The sequence below is a fragment of the Macrotis lagotis genome, chromosome 7 (genome assembly GCF_037893015.1).
Source record: "Macrotis lagotis isolate mMagLag1 chromosome 7, bilby.v1.9.chrom.fasta, whole genome shotgun sequence".
Taxonomy (NCBI): domain Eukaryota; kingdom Metazoa; phylum Chordata; class Mammalia; order Peramelemorphia; family Peramelidae; genus Macrotis; species Macrotis lagotis.
In genome coordinates this window covers 175547576-175569848 of record NC_133664.1, presented here as the reverse complement: position 1 = coordinate 175569848, position 22273 = coordinate 175547576, and the positions used below count along the sequence as shown (strand labels likewise).

The 22273-nt window shown below is 36.5% G+C and overlaps 1 protein-coding gene across 24 annotated transcripts in view; it reads left to right on the top strand.

Moving 5' to 3' along the window:
- The window catches only part of CELF2 (CUGBP Elav-like family member 2), a 632079-nt gene that overhangs the window by 582759 nt on the left and 27047 nt on the right, over positions 1–22273 (top strand). The gene's annotated exons all lie outside the window — the stretch shown is intronic.

Sequence of the window (22273 nt, the reverse complement as noted above, 5' to 3'; positions counted from 1 at the left end):
AGGTTCAAGAGAATCAGTATCATTACTAAAAGATAGCCATGGTTCTTTAAAGATTAAGAATCACCAGTGTAGATATTATATTCTACTTCAAGTCATCTTAGGATCCCACTTCGATGACCTGAGACACCCCTTTCCAAGTCCATTTTCCTTTTGCTTATTTCGCTCCACAGCATAAGGTAGCTATCATCCAAAAGGGATGATACTTAAATATTTTTGTGACCCTAGCTATCAACTCCCCGATCAAGAAGAACTGAGTTGGAAAAGGATTTTGATGGTGATTGTGTTTGTTTGATCATATTTCTTTTTCCTGGAGGACTACTGAAAAAGGAAAAAGTATGTTCTTCCTTCCTTCCTTCCTTCCTTCCTTCCTTCCTTCCTTCCTTCCTTCCTTCCTTCCTTCCTTCCTTCCTTCTCTTCTCTTCTCTTCTCATTAACTGAAAAACTACCCTGGTAAAATGTCCTTCATTTTAGCCTCAAAGAAATTTTTCTACCCTTCTGTGTATTCTGTTAACTGGAGTATTATTATAAGTGATTATTTTCTTCTCTCCTTTGTGTAGGAAAGCCCTGCATAATAGCTGAAAGTATTTCCCATTAAAACTGAGCTATAGTAGCAGAAACAATTTAAATCTGCATTTCAATTATTTTTCTTAAGTGTAACTAAAAAATGTGGTGTTTAAGTGAATGTAAATTGTTTGTCTAATTTCCATCAGGGGCTAAATCAAAGCTCCAGAAAATGTGGTTGGTAGTGTTCATAGATCTCCAGTGAGTCCAGAAGATTTTATATAAAATATTCTACTTTGAATCAGCTCTTGAGGTTAATTCCATTATTTATTTTTAAAAAAAAACAAATAAACAGGGCTAAATATTTTACCATTAAGATGACCCAGTGGAACTGTTAAATGGCACCACGACCTCTTTTTTTTTTAAGTCCCCCTGAGGATTCTGTAGTTTTAAAGCTGTTACTAGGTTTTTAAAAATACCACTTCTTAAACTGCAGCCAAATTCATCCAGAAAGGAGAGGGACAATGCAATCCCCTAAACTATTAATTTTTTTATAATTGTAAATTTATAATTTCAATTTTGCATGCCCAGGAAAAGTCTCCCTAAAGCATTATTATAAATGATCTTAAACAGCCTTTGCTTAAAAAACATGAAAGATTAAGCTTTCATTTTTGTAAAAATCCCCTCAGGCAATAAATAGGTTCTTTTGTCTCATGGCCTTGAAATAAAAATTTAAATTGTTTAAATTGCCCATGGTTAGAGTAACTGTTTCATGCAATTATCAGATGGTAGTGAATAAAATTGAAAATTAAATCATGAAAGAATAAAAACCAGGTAAATGCATATTATGCCTTTCATGAGTTTCTCACAGGTCTTTTGAAGCTTCACTTAATCAACTTTCTTGTCTTATATTTTGATATGATAATTGTTTCCTTTATTTACATTAATCTCTTCTATTTCATTAATTAATTCTTTGGTCATTTTTTTCTTACCCAAATTTGCACTTGTTTTTGAGGAATGGGTTTCTAGGACACAATATAAAGAGAGCAATTATATCATATTGCTATAGATGAGAGAGAAAATAATGGTCACTGTTACCCATCTGCTTAAGGGGCTAGTTTAAGGATTAATAAATGTGTTTTCCTAAAACATTTTGAGAGCTATGGGTGATAGCAGTACATTTCTTTGGAATTTTCTGATGAGTACATTGGTATATGCCCTTAATCTTCTCCTCTGCTGATGAGGGTAAGGATGGTGGGTTCTATGAGTTCAGGAGCTCTAAGCTGCAATGGAATGAGTAAATTGGATATCCATGTCAAGTCTGACATCAATCTGGTACACCTCTTAGAAAGAGGAACTACCAGACTGTCTAAGTAGAGGAATTGACACAGGTGAGAAACAGAGCAGGTCAAAGCTTCCATACTCCTCAGTAATGAGATAGGGTCCACTGATGACTGCTCCCCTTAGGGAAACCGAGTATCAAAAAAAATTTTTTAAGCAATTATTAGTCTGTATCATTTGGTGTTGCACCTAGTATAGTGCAAACTTTCTCTCTTTTCTTTCTTTTTTCAAAATAAGTGTATTTTTAAAGTTCCTTATTTGCCTTCTAAGTTGAGATTCAATGAGGTATTTACAAAAATCATAAATAATTTCTTTTGATGGTAGAAGGCACTTCGCTATGTGAAGGTGATTTTTTTCCCATTCTCTACAAATAAAGTACTTAACTTTTCAAATAGTTTTAACTTATAACTGTAGGTAATAATTCCCCCCCCACCCCCAGCTTTATAGAATTCTCTGCCTCTCTGAGATGCTTCATGTATGTCAGTTTTCAAGTAAAAGGTTACAATTCCTTTCCAGCTATTTGAGCTTAGAAAACAAAGACTGAATGTGATTTAATGCCAGTCAAGTCTACCATAGAAAATGGCAAATGAGTGATTTCAACTTATAGATTTTATGCATACATATGCAGTTTCACAGTTTAGTGGGGAGGTGGGGGGAGCCAACAGAGGGCTTAGCAACCAAATGAACAAAAGGAAACAGTTATCTACTAAAGAAATCATTCGATAACCTTCATACTTTTGAGTTTGCTGCTTCCCAGTCTTATATCTTATTACCATTTGATACTTATTATCATTCATTGTTCTTTATTTTTTGTGTATTCATATTCTCTGGGTAAACTACTATGTCTCAAGAGAAGCTTATTCTTTAGGGGGAAAAATATTTGTCTCTAGTGCTTAGAGGGGGAAGGGGGAAGGACCTGGTCAAAGAAGTTAGATAATTTTATGAACAGGTTTAGGTAAATGAGCTTGCCCAGTTCAGATAATTGTGACAAACTAGAAACAAAGAATAGTGATTCTCTTATTTATTTTCCCCTGAGAAACCAAAGAACCATAAATAGGTGTTGTAATGACCTTTTTGACTGATAAACTGAGTTGCAGAAAGATTAAATAATTGGTGTGACTGAGCTGGTATTTGAACCCAGAGTTTTTGCTCCAATTCCAGCATTCCTTTCGTTGTATCATGATGTCTTGGTCATTGGTCGCTAGGTAACACATTGGATAAAGCACTGGACTCTATCAGGAATACCCAAGTTCAAATTTGACCTCAAGATATTTACTAGCTCTAAGACCCTGGTAAAATCACTTAACCTGTCTGTCTTAGTTTCTTCAACAAATGTCATATACCTGTCAGAACAGCTCAAATGATAAAGTAATCGTAATATTCTTGACACAGTGTCTGGTCCTGAGTAGGCACTTAATAATTGCTTGTTCCTTTCTTCTACTATTTCTCATTTAATAGAATAGAAATACCAAAACTCAGAGAATTGTGGAATCTCAATTCTTGTAACAATTTACTAAGAACCTACTATGATATTGAGGGAGATACAGAGATGAATGATAGTTTAACAGAAGAACTGAGTTGGACCTGGGAGAATGGAAAGGAAACAGAGATAATCAGGAAGGTATTCCAGCTATGCAAGATTATATGGGTAAATATATGGAGGGATAAAAGCCTGGGGAAATGATCAGAAAACTACAGATAATCCAATTTAACTCTAGTAGAAAGCCTGGAAATGACATGAGTAATGTGAGTTAAGTCAAGAAGGATGGATTGAAACCAGATTGTAGATAACTTTGAATGACATTTAAGAAATTTGGATTTTATTTAATAGGCTGTAGAGAACCACTGATGATAATGGACAGGATCAGAATTGTTCATTAAAAAGATGAAGTTAGCAGTAGCCTGTAAAATGGAAAGGAGTGGGGAGAGATTAGAGGAAGTTAGGGAAGTATGGAATTTAGGAAAGTTCCCAAGTCTTGAAGCCATGCAGCACAGTGTAATGTTTACTGAGTCTAAATCCTGTCCTTGACTTTTACTTAGCTATCTTAGCATAGGCAAATCATTTAACCATTCTTTGTTGTTGTTGAGTTGTTTCAGTCATAGAGTCCAACTCTTTTGAGCCCCTTTTGAGGTTTTCTTGTTAAAGATACTGGTTTGCCATTTCCTTCTCCAGTTCATTTTATAGATCAGAGAACTGAGGCCAATGACTTGCCCAGGGTCACACAGCTAGTGTGTGTATGAGGTCAGATTTTTAAGTCAGGAAAATGAGTCAGCCTGACTCTATAAACCTTTCAGTCTCAGTTATTCATTTGTGGAATGAATAATATAACATACACACACACACACACACACACACACACACACACACATACACACACATATATATATGCATATATATATATATAATATATATATACTGACAGCTATTAGGATTGTCAAGGGATTCAAATGAGAAAATATATGTACTTTGCAAATGATGAAATACATACATCAGTGGTAAGAGAGTAGAATTGATGGAAATCAAAAGGATGTCCTAAATATACTTTTCAGCTCTATGATAATTGTATTTATTCAGTAATATACTAGATTTGTTCCACCATGTTGTTTGAGATGTGAGATGAGTACCTTAAAAACAGATACTTTGAGAACTTAAGAATATGAAAGGACCTTTATAAAATGCTTCAAGTTCAGCAAAATATAGCTGATAATCTGAAGTCAAATTTGCTTAGGTCTTCCTTACCTTAAGCCTGGATCACCTAGCTGCTTTGACCCTATCAATAAGGGTTGTAATAATTGTCCCCATTTTGCAGAAAAAATTAAAAGGATGCATAACTAGAACATATGTAAGGTAGAATTTGAACTCTATTCTTCCTCACTCTAATTAGTGTTGTCTCCATTCACCCCCAAATTTCTGTCTAAAACTAAGTCCCCTGGAGTGAAGTTTAAACGTTTCAGTTCTAGCCTAAATTTCTTTAGGAAGTAATTATCTTTAAAAAATTTTCAGAGTAAGCCAACCACAAGACTTCATTCATTAAAGCTGTTATAGCAAATTTCCAATTGTCAAAATGTGGGAGTTTTCTTGAGAGCTAGAGAGAGGACTCTATGACAGTTACAATGTTCACAGAGAAATTTTTAACAGCTGCCTCCTTTTTATACCCTAGGTCAATTCAATACATATTTCTGCAGTCAGCAGTTCAAATCTGTCACAGTGACACTTTGTTACAGGCCAGTACACCCACCTCTCTGTCTTGATTTGGTTCCCAGGTGACCCCAAAATAACCATTTCTTGTAGGTGGATATTCTAGGCTGACAGCTTTCTTCAGAATAAATCAATACAGATCCACGTTTGAATGTATCTTGTGAAGGTTGACTAGGAAACTACTTTGATGTCACTCTGTAGAATAAATGGTGTTCTCTCCACTTGGATCAACTAAAAGGACCATTTCATTTTTAAAAGAACCACCTGTCTTCATATATGGGATTTTGAGAGGTGCCCTATCTGATATTATTACCATGTGAGTGAAGCAAAGCTACATTTTACTTCACAAAATAGTCTTCATCTGCAAATGATGCAAGCTATTTAATATATGGTTTACTCATTCAGACCCTTGTGGACTTTGTTTTTTCCTTTAACTCAGTTTTTTTTTTTAATTTCATAGTTGGAGGAAAGGGGGAGTGAAATTCTCCCTTTTTTCTCTTCCATAGCCATTCTTATAAGCCATTGGGGGAGGGGCAGAATAAAAGGCAAATGTTAAAATGAGGTGTCTTGATTATCTGTGGTTTTGAATTAGCCTTGCTGTCATATTGCCCTAGTCCCTCATTACCACATATAAAAGAGACCTGACAGCATGTTCCTTGCCAGTGAGCTGCTTTTCTCAGCATTTTCTGCATCCTCTCCAGAAATGGTCTCCAAGTGTGTCTCTTACTAGAATCACTTTGGGGGTCACATGAAAGATTTATTGCTGTGACATTTCACTTTCTGTTAACCAACATTAACAAAGCTAACAGTAAATAACCTTTACTATAAGTGAAATCCCATGATGAGGAAAATAATCCCCAAGCCCATCCAATGACCCACTTACTTAAAGTAATATTTGAAATAACTTAATTCTAGCTTGGCAAAATAAATCAGCCATCCCCTGGGAGTTTACTGTAATGAAATCTGGCTTGTATGCTTACCCTTTCTTATAAACGTTTTCATAATTTGTTTATTTCTAACATTTAAAAAAACATTTGTGAGTTAGTTTTAGAGGAAGAAGCAGTCCATTTTTCTCCTTTTTTCAACCTAGAGTTTCACTACCTTCTTCTAGAGAAAGGAAGAGTAAGAAGCTCCTGACGTAACTTTAAGGTAAAATTTAGTGGAACAAAAGGTGGTATTTGCTACTGCCCACAGAAACTTCTTGGCCCTTCTTCATTGTGGCTTCTGAGAGAAAGTAGCTAACTGTGTTGGATATGTTGGAACTGAAAAAAACCATTTATGAAGGAATTCTACCTTTGTTTAAAGGGAAAAGACAAGCAGTCTTCCTAATAAGTGACTTTTTTTTACAGAATACCAATTATCCTGTTTCTAAGATACTGTGAATTATAAAAAAATGACTGAAATATTTTTTTAAAAACTTTACCCTCTATTCCAGATGAATTCTGATACTTGTATAGATTGGGAGACTTAAAGGGGCATTACTCTTGGTATTTGGTTCTTGGAAGAGCCAGGAGAGAAGTTTGAGAAATCAAAAGTCGGCTGGTCCAAATAGAACCACAGCTGATTTTCTAATTCATTATAGCTTCCTGGTCTGCTAAGGGGTCATCAGTTCCTGCCAACAGCATGGTTTCCGAATGCTAGATGGGCAGCCTCAAATGGTTTATGAGACGCCCCTGACCTAGAACAGACTGGAGTCCTTAATAGTCCTGAACTAATTTAAAGCTTAATAAAGCTGCACACCTGAGGGGGTAGAGATATTTATGGTTCATCACTTCACTTGCTTTATGCAAGTAAATTCTGCCTGTGCCCTGAGCTATGATTATTATAGTCCTTTGGGGCAGAATATCTTGCCATGCATTCTGAAGTCAGTAGTTCATTCAGTGCTTTCTTTGTTTTGTTTTGTTTTTTTGGTAGGATTAAAAAAAACAGTTCCAGTTAATTTATTCTTTCATTTATTTTGTTTTATTTCTTTTATTCTTTCAATGAGAGCAGGAGCTATCTTACAATTACTTTTCACTAACACACTAATTAAGTTTTCTGGATTTTTTTGACATATATACAGTTGAGTAAATCCACAGAATATTTACTTGCTACATATTCATGTTGCTTGCATAGATTTCAAAATAAGTCCCCCAGATAAAATGTATCCCAAAATATTTGAGACATCTTACATAGTATAGACCTACCATATTCCATAATCATATCTGAAAATATTTCTCATCATCTCATTCTGAGTATAGGTCTTTCTCATCATCAGCTTCAAAAAGCATTTTTAATGAACAACTCAGTCCAGTTAGGTAATATTACAAAGGGAATGACATTAATCTGTTCCCTGTTCTCTAGGGGCTACTAGTGAAAACATATAATCAGTCTATATAACATTAAATCCCTAGATGATTAGATATTTAGATCATATATCAATCAGCTTCGGGGGAGGAAAAGGTTGGAATACACCTGGTATGGAAATGAAAAAAAATCTGCAAATTACTCTTTGATCACTCTGACAATTACTCTCTAATGAAACTGGGAGGAAAGATTCAGGCAGTCTGAGCTCCAATAATAATTCTCCTTTGTTTTCAATTTAATGTATTCTAATGCTTTGAGCAGGCGTCAAGAGATTGTATGATCCTGGGTAAGTCATTTCATTTGTGAAATGAGGTGGAATCTCTACTACCTGTGCCCTCTTCATTGAAACATTTTTCAGAATGTCTGAATTCCTTAGAAAGACAGCCCTAGAATTCTCTTTAAACAGAGAAATACTAAAATGAGAGCCTCTGGAGGGCAAGAATTGCTTTTGCCTTTCTTTGTATCCACAGTGTTCCTAGTATATATTAAATAAATGTTTGTTGACTGATGGATTAGAATAGTGAAGGCTGAACACTTCCTGTGGACAATAATACACAAGACACAATTTTCAAATTAGGGAGAGGGTGATTTTCAGACTTTGCCTGAGCATATATGTGTCTTGTCCCAATTCTAATTTCAGAAAGAAAATAATGCTCTTCATTAAGCACGAGTACAAATGAAGTGAAAATTCTCTGTCTTCCCCAAGTTCTTCCTGTTTGTTGCATTGCTGGAGACATTGACAGGGGAATTTTCCACATTAGTTCAAATTTGACTTGAGGTTACAAAACCAACATAGCCTACTTACCAAAGACAAAATGGAACTGTTGGGTTAAATGGAGCAAGATAACAGTATCCAAGCAGGGTTTTCTTGTAGTTATCACCATTCAGGGTCATGTACTGAGGCCCTTGGAGAGTTATTTGCTTTTATTTCAGGAAATGTACTGGATTTGAGCTCTGCAAGGAGCCTGAGAGAAGCCTGTGGTTGGCCATTTACAATGGAAGCAGCCCTGTTGGACTGCCTGCTTAAACAGATTGAGACTGGCACACACAGCTTCATAAATCTGTATCTGTGCTTCATGATCTTTTGCCCTTTGCCAAGCCAGGGGACCTTAACATCCCAAGGAAGATCTGACTCTTAGCAATCTGGGTTACATAGAAAACCCTACACAGGACTCAAGAATTGTTTTCATTTCCTTTTTTTCTTTGAACTCAAAGGTCTTTCCACCCTAGGGACGTGTTCCTTGACAAAGAGGAAGGAGGTCATTCTCTTGATTAGTCCCCTCTCCTCCTAAGAACACATTTCACTCACTGTCACCTATCAGATGACAATGCAGTGAACAGTAGTCATTAGGAAGAAAACCTGGGATCTCTCATCAGTGAGCAGAAGCTAGAAATACCCAAAATTAAAGACTATTTTTCTATTCCCCAGGTGCTAGTGGTCAGGTTGACCTACATAGAATCGTATAGACTGAGCTTATTACACAAAGCAGGTCTTTTTGGATATTTGTGCCACCACACCCCCTCTCTCACTTCATTATCTATCTAAAGAGGTACTAAAATAAGGCCAAGGGTCAAGGTACCCAACCTGTGGATGGATAAGCCAGAGGCTTATCCAAACACAGTGCAAACAAGTCATTGGAAATAAATGGGGGGGGGGGGCTAGGATGGCATAGTGGATAAAGCACCCACTCTGGAGTTAGGAGGATCTGAGTTCAAATTAAGCCTCAAACACTTAATAACTACCTAACTGTGTGACCTTGGGCAAGTCACTTAACCCCATTGCCTTACCACGAAAAAATGAAGTAAATGGGGAAAGAGCAATGAAGAATGTGGTGGAACTGTTTGGAGCATTAAGACTTCACAGTACATGTCCATTTATATAGATATAGATGATATAGATATAGATATAGATATAGATATAGATAGATATAGATAGATATGTATTTATATATTACATAATGATTATATAATAAATTAAATTATATATAAAATGGAAATAATTATGTGATTTTAATTTATATATTAACTTCCAAAGAAAGTATGTAAAGAGGGCTAAAAGTGATTCAAAATTAAAATAAGAAAGCATCATCATCATCATAATGTTTAATGTTTGCAAATCACATATTATTTCATTTGATTCTTATAACACTTATAACATTTCAGAGAGGTAGGTCCCATTTTACTAGGAACCTGAGAACAATAAAGGTAAAGTAAGTTACTCAGAGTCACACACAGCTAATAAGTGTGTCAGATTAGATTTGAACTTGGGTCCTTCCTGATTCCAGGTCTGACATTCTATCCACTATACCCTTAAAAACAAAACAACTCCAGTGTCAATTGATTTTTTTTAGCAGCTTAGAGTGTAGAAAGCTTGAATTTCACCCGAGTCCATCTTTAGAAAACTAACTCCACTACAAATTCCTAAACTATAAACTCTTTGGCTATAAACTTTGTGTCTTCCCCTTGGCCTTGTACAGGCTCCTGTTTAATAATTGTTGGCAGAATCACATTATCCTCATCTGCCTAGTCCTACTTCCAACTGTGTGAGAACTGAGTTGCATCAGGAAAAAGGTAAGAGATACATATACAAGAGAAAAGACTGGAATGTCATAAAATACCAAAAAATCTTTTTCTCTATCATCTTCTGACACAAGCCTTTCCCCACCCTACTATCATTCTCTCTCTCTCTCTCTCTCTCTCACACACACACACACACACACACACACACACACACACACTCACTCACTCAAAAACACAAAAGCTGGTCTTCTGGGGAATAAATTAAAAATGGAGGTGTGGTTATCATGGAATAATTAGACCCCTTGGGAGTAGAGATGCTCTGTGTTTTGTTAATGCCCCCAAGTTGTGATTAGCTAATAATGATGGGGCCTCTGTCACTGCTTAATTATTCTACCTCCTCACAATGTTCCCTACACAGTTGGAACACAAGAGCCAAGATCATTTCAGGCCGACAAGCAACCACAGGCTCCAGAGTCCTGTGTATGTTTGGTCAATGCAGGCAATTTTCTCTGTGTTTACAATTATTTTATTTCCTAAACCACAAAGCCGCTGCGCTTTCACCACCTAATTGTTCCATGGAAAGCATTTAATGAATGCACTGAAGGCAGATTCTTGCTGCCTTGTGTTACTTTTTTTGGTGTCACTGTTAGTGTGGCTTTTTTTAATCTATTGTCATCCAGGGGGAGTAGATCTAAGGAAAAGTGAATTTAAGAGGCAGTTTGAGGAAGTAGATTTATACACTTCCTGGAAACCACAATATGTTGCCTAATAAGCATTTGGGGGGGGGGTGGAGAGGGGACACAGGAAAGTGCTGAGCCATAAAGAACTTAAAATTAATTCATTTAATAAACATTTACTAAGTCCCTAATATACGCAATGCACCATGCTAGTTACTGAGAGAGATACAGAGATAAGTGATGGTGTAAGCCTAGACTAGAAATTCAAAGAGCTTAGTTCAATTGCCAGTTTTGCCATTTGCTAATTGACCTTCAGCCAATTATAGAATGACCATTTTTTTTGAGACATGAATAACCTAAAGAGGATCTAGAGGTGGGTTACCAGCTAGAGAAGAGCCTTGAGTTCATGATAAGACAGGTCAAAGGACTGGGTATGGAGAAAAGACTACTTAGGGGAAACATATGATAGCCACATTCAAGAGTCTGAAGGAATGATATGTGACTCCAGAGTGCAGAACCAGAAATATGTAATAAGAATAATTTGGACTTGATGTCAGAGAAAACAATCCTAACAATTAAAGCTGCCCAACAGTGGAATGACCTGCTTTAAGAAGTGGATTTGAATTATTAAAATTAATTAGTATTGATTATTCATATTCATATTAATTATATAACTGATTAGATAATCCCAATAATCCTCTCTCCCTTCTTGGAGATCCTCAAGCAGAAACTGCCCTGTCAGGAACGTCAATAGTGGTAATTCCTGAAGTGAATAGAAAATTTTCAGATCTCCTATTCTGAAATTCTGTAATTTTTATTTTTTTTCCATACAATCTCCCTTACCTAATCATGATTCCATTGACATAAGGAACTCCTCCTACTAAGAAAGATCAGAAACTTCCTTTGTATTTTAGAGCCTTAGAGAATGTTGCTATTGCTTGTTCTTCATTCTCAAAGACCATGACATCAGGGATGTGATACTATGACATGCAACTGAATCGGATTTTCTAGAACACCCAGGGAAACAAAGTGACTTGCCCAAGATCACCCAACCAGAATAATTCGGGGTGGGACTAGCCAGCTTTCTGTCCACTACATTTCCTCACTCTCTCATTCCTGGGATCAAATGAGGCAATACATATTAAGTGTTTTATGAAACTATGTAAATGTAAGCTATTGTTATAATAACAAAGATCCCTTCCCCTATGAAGCTTACAGTCTAGTAGAGGTTGACAGGATAAGTTTGCAAATAAATATATAATACAAATTAAATATTGGAATTAAATAAGAAACTGAGATAAAGTTACAGGAAATCAAATGAAGGAGAAACAAATAATTGGAGACTACATGGGAAACAAATCAAAAATAAGGTAAATAGATAATGAAAGAGGAACAGGTACTATGCAATAATATAGACCTGCCCAGCCTTCACTTATACCTGAGTAATTTGGGGAGCAACACCCAAGAATGTCATGTGTTGGTTATGGCCACTGACAACCAGGAAAAGTACTTAATGTATCAGAGAGAAGGGGAGGGAGAAGGAAGTCACTAGATTAATTAAAGTCTGCTAATTGAATTCCTGCTTTAGAGAGCTACTGTATGTGTTCAAATATGGTAGAATATACTAATTCCCAATCAAAGACAACACAAGATAACATTATGTTAGGAGAAAAGGTGGAAGGAAACCCATAAATAAATTCTCATTTGGGAATCCTCAATGTGATAGGTTATCTTTTTTTTGTGTCTACCTGTACCCCGTGCTCCTCTTTTATATAAACAGTCCCAATAGATATCCCATCAAGAGAAAAAAGATTGCTGGGCCAGCTAGGTGGCACAGTAGATCGAGAGCATCAGCCATCTATGTGACCTTGCCAAAAGAAAAAAGAAGAAAGAAGAAAGATTGTTTATCATCATATATTAAGGTTTCTTTGAATGAGAAAGGAAGGAACCAGAGAATAATAATGATGATAGCTAATATACATATAACACTATGTTAAGTTGTTATGCACTATGCTAACAAATTGTTATCTCATGTGACTCTTTTTAATCTTGGAGGTGGATAGTATAATAATCACCATTTTACAAAATGAAGAAAATAGAAGTTAAATGGCTTGCCCAGGGTTTATATAGTTAATAAAACTAGTGTCTGAGGCTAGATGTTAGGCCTCTAGTCTCAGCACCTGTCTCCTTAAAATAAAAATGGAGAGTTCTCAATAAAGACCAACGAAGGGAGATTTGTTATGACATTGTTATGGGACACTCACTGAATAGCAGAATTTCAGTAGAATTTCAGAATTTCCAGCTTTTGCCTGAAAAAATCTCAAATGAAGGAGAATTCTTTTTATTTCTCAAGAAATCCCATTCCACTTTTGGATAGCTCTAATTGTGAAATTCTTCCCTAGATCAAGCCTTCCTTAGATCAAAAATGTCTTCCTTTCTCTGAGATCTGCCATTTAGAAACAAATAACAAATCTAATCTAAGCATGCTCTAGACCTGGACAGAAAGAAGTACCTTATAAGTTCTGACCAATTCATAAATTCGCCTCAAGAGGTGTGAAGTATTAGTAGGTCACAACAAAAATCTATTCTTCTGTTAGAGTTCATCTGTTTTACGTGAGTTATTGTCTATAGATCTAGGAATGCCTTTTGTTTCTTTGTTATGCTTTAGTAAAAAATTGGAATATACGTTGTAATTCTGACCTATATCATTTATTATACTTCGGAGGGTATTCGTGCTGCCAACAGATGGAACCAGTGATTGTATGGAAAATGTGATATTTTTTTAAATTGACTAATGATGATCATAGACTCTTAAAGCAAAACAGGATCTTAATATTCACTCATTCTAAGGTGCCACCCAAAGAAGAAATCTTTATTAACCTTAAACTTTTCAAGTGATTCAGAGCTCACTACCTCCTTCATGTAGATGTAGGGTTTCTTCCAGGTGTGGTGAAAAGTCAGTGGATTTGGAGTTATAAAACCTAGATCAAAATCCTAGCTCTGCCACTTACTAGTCATGTGACCCCAAAAACTCATTTCACCCCTTTGAAGCTCAATTTCTGTAGCTGAAAAATTATGATAATACAATATACCTCTTTATGGTGCCATTATAAGCAAAATATGTTGTCAACCTTAAAGAGTTTACTTTTACATGAGTTACTTTTTATCATTACTTAGTCCATTTTTAAAGAGCCATGATTATAACAAAGCAACATGGAGAAAAATTTGCTTCTTTGTAACTTTTACCCATTGATTAAGGTTCTGCCCTCTGGAGCAGAAGTTGAGAAACAGGAGCCAATCCAACTAACCATTTATTTTTATATAGCTCATGAGTTTGACCATTGTTAACTCAGGGGCCACAAAAAAACAGTGAGTAGACCTGTGGGCTGTAGTTTGCTAATACCTGCTGTAGATTATCATATAATAAACCTATCCATCATCTACTTGACAGCTTATCAAATATTTTTAAATACCTACAAGGTTTTCATTCTCCTACTCACCTACTGCCAATTTCCCCTCTACACTAAATGTCTCTAGGTCCTTAGAGAAGTGGCATTGGATAGTGGTCAGTAAATGCCAAAAGACTTAATTTCAAATCCCATCTCTGACATTTATTAGCAGTGTGACCTTGAGCTAGTCATTTAACTTCCTGGTCCTTAGTTTCTTCATCTGCAAAAAGAGGATGCTACATTAGATAGCCCCAGAAGCCTACCCCTTGATCTATGAACCTAGATTCCTGCAACCATTCAAGTGTCATGACAAATATATCACTCTATTAATTTGCTGCCTCTGGATACCCTCAGAATCTCATGGGTAAATCTGAATGAGGATCAAGTTTTAGTCCCTGCAGTTACCCTTATAAGTAAAGGATTAAAAGGAACTGATTTTTTTTTTGAAAAGGTCCAAGATTCAGAAGTTTTTAATTATATTCCTAAATTTGTTTCTTTGCAAGGTTCACACTGATCCCTTCCTTTGAGGGATCAGGAAAGCAAGTCAAAACCTTCTTCCACAGAACAGCCTTACAAATAGTTAATCTCCCTAGACTATATCTATTTTCCCCACACTGTTCCTCCCAAATATCATAATTCTGTCCTCTGAATAGCTATTTGGGGAACTGAACAGCCCAGCTCATAGGTTATGACCTGAAAGGGACTTCAGAGACCTCTCTGAGGCAACCATCTCAGCTTACAAATGAGGAAACCAAGGCCCCAGAAAGGTTAAATATCTCCAGCTGCTCAGGAGCCCCATGGTGACAGCAACTATAGCAACAAGTCTTAACAGGTACATGCATGCCCACATACAAGCACACACTTTGTTAAAAAAAGGAAAAGAAAATGTATTTGCCAAATGAGAAACCATTAATATGGATTTCATAATCTTTTCACTTCCTGGTCAAAAAGTCCATAAACTAGATGTACCTTTTCAGCTTCTCTGTAAAGCAACTATAATCTTGTTAGAAGTAACAGGTATCCCTTTGGTGACTTGAACAAGCAGGAGCAGCTTTACTTTCCCCACCTACTTTAATCTCTTCTAACTGCAGCTTCTTTGTTTTAGAAGTAGTAACCTTCTTCTGAGGACCACACTGTGGGTGATTATAGAGTAGCATTTATATGCCACCCTTGAAATGCCCCTTGGCATTTTCAAAAATGGTTCAAGGAAAAAATGCAGGATGCCAAGCCCAGCTGAAGCAGAAAGGGAGATTTTAGGTGGGCAGAATGAAATTACCCTAAGCAGAATCTTGCCAGGCTGCCAACACAGAAATTGGAAAATATGTGTGTTGGTGGTATTTAATTTGTGTCTGCCTATTGTGTCTAGGGTCTTTCTATTGTACATCTGTTGAACATTCCGTTTTTGAATACTTTATTAGGATTGGTTGTGTCATCTGTTTCCATTTCTAAAGAAGGAGCTCAGTTTTTGAAAATTAGAAAAGATTTTTAGAGGGATTTGGCAGGTAAGAAATTCTAGGAGTAAAGAATACCTGTTTATCCCAACCAAAACTCAAAGCTCTGTGACCGCTTCTAAAGGCATTGCCAAGGGCTTTGGGAATATTGCACTTTTTCATTTTAATGAGACAGCATGGGGTAGTGAAGAGAGAATTGGCCTTTGACACAGACTGACTGTGTAACCTTGAGTAAGTCTTCACATCTTGTTGGTCTAGGCAACTCCCTAAGCCTGTAAGTTGCAGAGAAGGTATGGATAGAATAATAATAATTATTATATTCATTAATGTATTACCAGTCAAAATAGTTAATATTTTATATAGTACATATAATATAAATATAAAATATAATTTAAATGTAAAATATCTAATATTTTATTTTGTATACATTAATATATAATAATAAAAATATTAAATAGCTAACATTTTATTTAGTGCTTACTGTGTGCCAATCACTATTATTATCTTATTTGATCCTCACAGCAACCCGAGTCCTATTATTATCCCTATTTTATACATGAGGAAACAGGTAAACAGAGTTAAATGACTTGCTCAGTGTCACATAGCTGAGTATCTGAGGCCAGATTCAAACTCTGGTCTCTGACTCCAGTACTCTCTCTGCTTCACTAGGTAGCTACTGTGATTGGGAGAATTGCCTCACCAGTGAAATCACACAGACCCTAACCCTGGGCCTCCATCTATCAGAGAGCTGTAAAAATTTCACAAATAACAATCTCCTTTTAACTGTTCGGATTCATAGGACCTGCCAGAGCTTGTGCTCCATCCGCATCACCTTTAAGAACTCTTAAGAGTTTCTATTTTTCTGTGTTACAGTCCTACACAATGGACATAGTTTCCAGAAAGCCAATTCTGTATTCAGGAAAGCCTGAGTTCAAGTCATGCCTTTGATTTTAGAGCTGTCTGATCACAGGCAAGTGGCACCTATTCTCAGAGAATGGGGGTGGGGGTACTGAGTTATCAATTCCTTACAAATTCTTGGTCCAGCAGCCATGGAGAGAGTGTTTTCATGTTTGTAGATGACAGAGAAATTGATTTCACAGTCATGAAATAAAATAATGAAATTCCCAGGGCTGGATCAAAAAATAGAGCAAAAAGAATACTGACTTCAGATTCAGAGACTCTGGGTTCAAATCTCACCTATGTGCCTGCATACAACATAAGATTTCATCAAACAGTAGTACGTAGCTTTGATACATCAACTCCATCACAAACAGTTCTATAGGTGTGAAGGGAACAAATCTTCTTTGAAGCATATGACTGGCTAACCCTGGTAGAGTTCTCAAGATTTCCTAACCTAGGGCCCATGAACTTGTTGGATTTCTTTTTTATTATTATAAAACTCATTTTTATAAAAAACTCAAAAATTATTTTAAAAAATAATACAATGTAGTTTACAGTCAATAAAGCTTCATTCGTGCCAGGTACTGTATTTCAATATAATTGATTTCCTTTGTAATCTTGCTTAGTTTATTTTATGCATTTAAAAACAGAGCTCTAAGAAGGAAACTAAAGGCTTTACCAGACTGATAAAGGGGTCTATGATCCCAAAAATGATTCAAAATCTCTGATCTAGGTCCTCCCCCTACCCTACTCTTACAAAAGTATAGAAATAAGGTTGGTGGAATGGAAGTTGCTGGTAAGCTTTAGAGATTTCTCTTGCTAACTCCTATCTATCACTTCTGTGGGATGTCTGATCCTAAGATAAGCATGCTTTGCTGTCTACCACCTTGTATCCTTTTAATGATATTTAAATAAGGAGGAATGGTTTGATTTAGTATAGGATCTAAAGCTCCCCTTCCCCTTCTTCCCCAAAATAAAGATGAAGGAAAGGTTTTTCTCTTAATTGCCATTTATAACTGACTTCTGTTTTTAATAAGACATCAAAAATGAGGGATTATTTTCTTTATTTATGCCCAAGGTCTGTCTCGGGTATTGTATTAAACTCCAGGGACATCATAGGATCATAGATCAAGAAATGAATTAAGGTTTGGGGGTTTTCTTGTTTTCAATGGGGTTAAGTGACTTGCCCAAGGTCACACAGCTAGGTAATTATTAAGTGTCTGAGGTCAGATTTGAACTCAGGTCCTCTTGACTCCAGGGCCCATGCTGTAGTCACTGTACCACCCAGCTGCCCCCAAGAAAGGAATTTAAACCATTGAATCCTATCTTCTCATTTTACAGATAAGAAAACTGAGGTTGTAACAGAGGTTGTGATTTATCCAAGGTCATGTAACTAGAAAGTATCTGAGGAAGGATTTGAAACCAGGTCTCCATCTTCTAAGTTCAGTCTGCTGTAGACTACTCAATGTGGACTTTCATCATTCACTTACGTTTACCAACCATGGGCTCAAGTGGAAGACTTTTTTTCCTGTCTTTTTTCATTCCCATCTGCCTCTTGCCCCTTTCCCACTTTTCTCTTGGGGACAGGCACAGGGTAACCTACTTACAAAGTGAGAAAAGAAAAATTTCAGCACAGACTGAACAAGTAATGAATACTGTGCAAGGAAGTGGTTCACTACAAAAATGCAAGTCACGAAGGCAGAGTCATTAAGTCCATTTTGTGTGTTTCTGTGTCTCCAGCAATTACAGTAAATGCAGGCAGAATAGCAACATGATGAGAGAGATTTCTAGCCATGGTAGAGGTCAGTCCTTGGGCTTTCCAGGAACAAGGTGACATTACCGACTATTAGGCAAGCTGTTCTTCTGCTGGGCAGTTTGAACTTGTTTTTTGCTAATGCCAAGAGGAGACCAAGAAGAAACCAGTTCATAAGAGCTGTCACTGTTTGGTAAGGTTTTGTCCAGAGGACAATCAGAAGCAATCAATAGGAAATCTCCACTCACTTGTAGCAAGTCACATTTCTCTCATCATTAGTATAAATGGCAGCAGAGCCAGGGAACTTTTTCTGACACAAGTGAATTATTCTAGAGTCCTAGATGAGTGGTAAAGTAATCCTCCCCCATTGCCCAGCCTCTTGGATTGCTTCAGAGCTAGCCTAATATGGGAAGACACCTGCCTCCAGACAATTACTCCATGAGTAATTCCCACCTCCAAATGAGCCAAGAGATCCAAAATACAAAAAATGAACCAACTGAAGTATAACTGGGGTCTACAGACAACCCAAGGAAGAAAAATTGAGACACATAGAAATAGATATTTTTGGACCCTCTGAATTCCACCTTGACAGTACTGAGTAGACTCTGATGCTACTTAAGAATTTTTCATTACCTTCTTTCTTCCTCCTTTCCCTCCAAACCCCATTTCTAGAAGATCATGATTCCAGTCAAATAGTCATCAATGATGGTAAGTACAAGGAGAAGGAGGGAGCAGGTAGTCTACAGTAAATATGCAGTCCAAGGGTCCTGACACCATTGAGTACAGGCTAAAGCAGATTAAAATGTAATTGGGAAATATGTAGCAAAATAAGTAAAAATACAACAAAGGCTAAATAGCACTGCATTTTAAGACTGGCAGGGATCCTTATGCAGGGATTAGTGGCCCCTGTTTATATTTGAATTTGACAGCAAGGGACTATAGTGTTTGAGTGTACCAAAAGGATACATTGATTAGAATGTTTAGGTATGAAATATAGTCACTCACTCAGAAAGAGTGATAGATAGACAGACAGACAGACAGACAGATAGATCAAGTGAGCAAGTGAGGATGTATTGTTTGCCATGGGCCAGTTACCATTGCTAAAATAAGAGGGTTACTCTTTTAATTATTCTACTAACAAGGAGGGGACAAGATGATTTCTTCTTCCTTTTTTAATGGCAATTTTCTTTAAGATGTTGATACAGGCAATCTCTCCATCAGGTTACCCTAACTGGTAAGCATTCTTTAAATTTATAAAATCGTGCTTTAACAGCATTTGACCATTAACTTGCAGATGTGACATTGTCCCTATGAAACTACCTCCTCTCTCCCACCCCATGATGTCATTTTACCCAATGTCATGTTTTCATGTTACCACTTAATAAAGGTGGGAGTATGCTTGTAATCATCTCTGGTGTTGTTTCCAGGGAAATACATAGGACAGAGGATTTGTAAAATCTTTGAGTTATTATTCATTAAATTTCTTTCTGTAAAGTCAGGAATCATCTTTTCCAGGTAATATTTCCAGGTAGAATTAGTTCTGAATTCTCTTAGTCAAACCTGCTCTTCTTTAGCACTCCAGAGAGAATCACAGAAAGTTCCACAGCTAATACAGACTCGGTTATATAAAGAATGAGTTTGTCTGGGTCAGAGAATATTTTGGGTCTTTGGAAGTTTTAATTTTAAGAAATAAGAAACTTATATAAAATACATTCCTATGGGGTGGCTAGGTGGCATAGTGGATAAAGCACTGGCCTTGGAGTCAGGAGTACCTGGGTTCAAATCCGGTCTCAGACACTTAATAATTACCTAGCTGCGTGGCCTTGGGCAAGCCACTTAACCCCATTTGCCTTGCAAAAAACTAAAAAAAAAATACATTCCTAGAGATAAAGGGTAGATAGTAAATGGATATTAAAGGTATTTTATATTATAATGTAAGTTTAAAATATCTACAACACAATCTCAAAAGAAAATCATTTACTTCTTCTGATAGTCATAGTAATCTACTTTTTTTATTTTATTTTTTTGCAATCTACTTTCTTATTAGAACAATAACTGAGAGGTATCAGTAAAACCTTTAAATGAAGGAGATTTCACATAAATTGGGCCTTGAAGGACAAAGATTCTGTATTAGAATGTAAAGTTTGATGGATAACTGGTAGTCCAATTTAATTGTGATGCAGAGAATAGGGTTAGTAGGGAAGCAGCATGAAATAAGGTTGGAAAAGTAGGTAGGAGGAAATTGTGGACTGCTTTAAATTCCAGACTGGGGAGCCAATATTTTATCTAAGAGACAATGGAGAACTTCTGGAAGGCTTTCAACAGAGGGGGAGTCATAGGAGCATAGATTAAGAGCCTGAAGGATCCTTAAAAGCCATCAAGTCAATCTGCTTCATTTTACAGACAGCTCTTTCATTTTGAAGTTGAAGATTCAGATGCAAAAAGAGGTTAAGACATTTGTCCAGGGATACATCTACTAAATGTCTGAGAGACATTTGAATTCAGGTCTTCTTGACACCAAGCTCATCACTCATGTGGACTTCTTTCAGCAGTCCAGGACCATGAGTGACCAATTGGATGATGGGTTGATCCCAGATTGAGGACTGACAGAGAACTACCTTTCAGATCTCATGAAGTCTTCAGTGAGGGATATAATAATTCAGGAAGGAAATATTCAAGACTTTATTCTCCATCCCCATTTTGAACCAAGATTCTGTGTTACATAGGTGATACTGAATATGTAATCAGCAAGACTCATTTATCAGCTATGTGACCCCATCTGTAAAATGAGCTGAAGAAGGAAATGGCAAACCACTCCAGTTTTTCTTACAAGAAAACCCCAAACAGGGAGTCAGATATGACTGAAATGACTCAATAATATCGATAACACTTTGAAATAGCTGCAATGAAGTAATGTCAGGAATAAAGGAATAGTTGTGGAAGAATATAAACAATTTTATCTCCTTTTGTTACATTATTAGGAAAAACTTTGGATGGTAAGGATGCTTAAGTGATTAAGGCAATTCAATAAGCACTTATTAAGCACCTACTATTTATAAGGCATTGTGCTGAAGATACATTGGCCCCATTCTTGAGGCGTTAGGAAGGATATTCATAGGTGAAAAATGAAATGTACACAAATAACTTGCATGAGAGAGAGACATAAGTGCAAAGAAGTACTATAAGAAAACTTAATGGGGGAGACAGCAATTACATTGGGCTTCAGAAGGACTTCAAAAATGGAGATGCCAGAAAACAGAGTTGGGGAAGAGATTCCATTCCAGGAAGGAAGAATGATATGAGCAAAGCCAAGTAGATAAGACAAGGCAGGGAAAGAAAAATATTCCACTTTGACTGGAGAATACAAAAGGTGAAGTAAAGTAATGTGATATGATGCTAGAAAGACATATTAGAGTCAGATTGTGAGAGGTCTTGAATGACAAGAGCTGGAGTTTATATTTTATATAGTAGACAATGTAAAGCTCCTGAAGATTTTTGAGTGGAAGAGTGATAGGATCTGAGCAGCATCTTAAGAAAACCATTCAGGCAGAATTAGAGAAGAGTATGTTAGAAGGAAGGAGACCAAGTTTGAAACTGTTCCAATAATTTAGGCAAGAAGAGATGTAGTTCTAACTAAGATGATTATTCTGAGGGTGGAAAGGAGATTATTATGAAAGATTGTGTCAAAATAGAATCAGTAGTATTGAATGCATTTCTAAGGAAAGGATGCTGATCGAACAGATAAAGAGAAGCTTATAAGATTATGTGGCTAGGATGGTGATGGTTTTATACATAGTAATACAAAATATAGATGTAGGGGCAAACTTTGGGGGGGGGGGAACTTGATGAATATAGTTTGGAACATGTTGAGAATGAGGCGCCACTGGGCAGGCAATTGGAAATGGGGAACTGGAGTACTCAGAACAGATTAAGAGGATATTCACCTTCCCAGCTGTTGAGTGATGTATGAATCATCCCTCCCCATATTTAATGTTAATGTGTTTTTCTTACTAACCAGCAATCATTTTCATTGGCATTTATAGCCATGACATAGCAGATAGAAAATTGGTCTTGGATCCAGGAACATCTTTGATAAAAACTAACCCTTCTGTACCAGTGAAATCACAGGCCTAGTC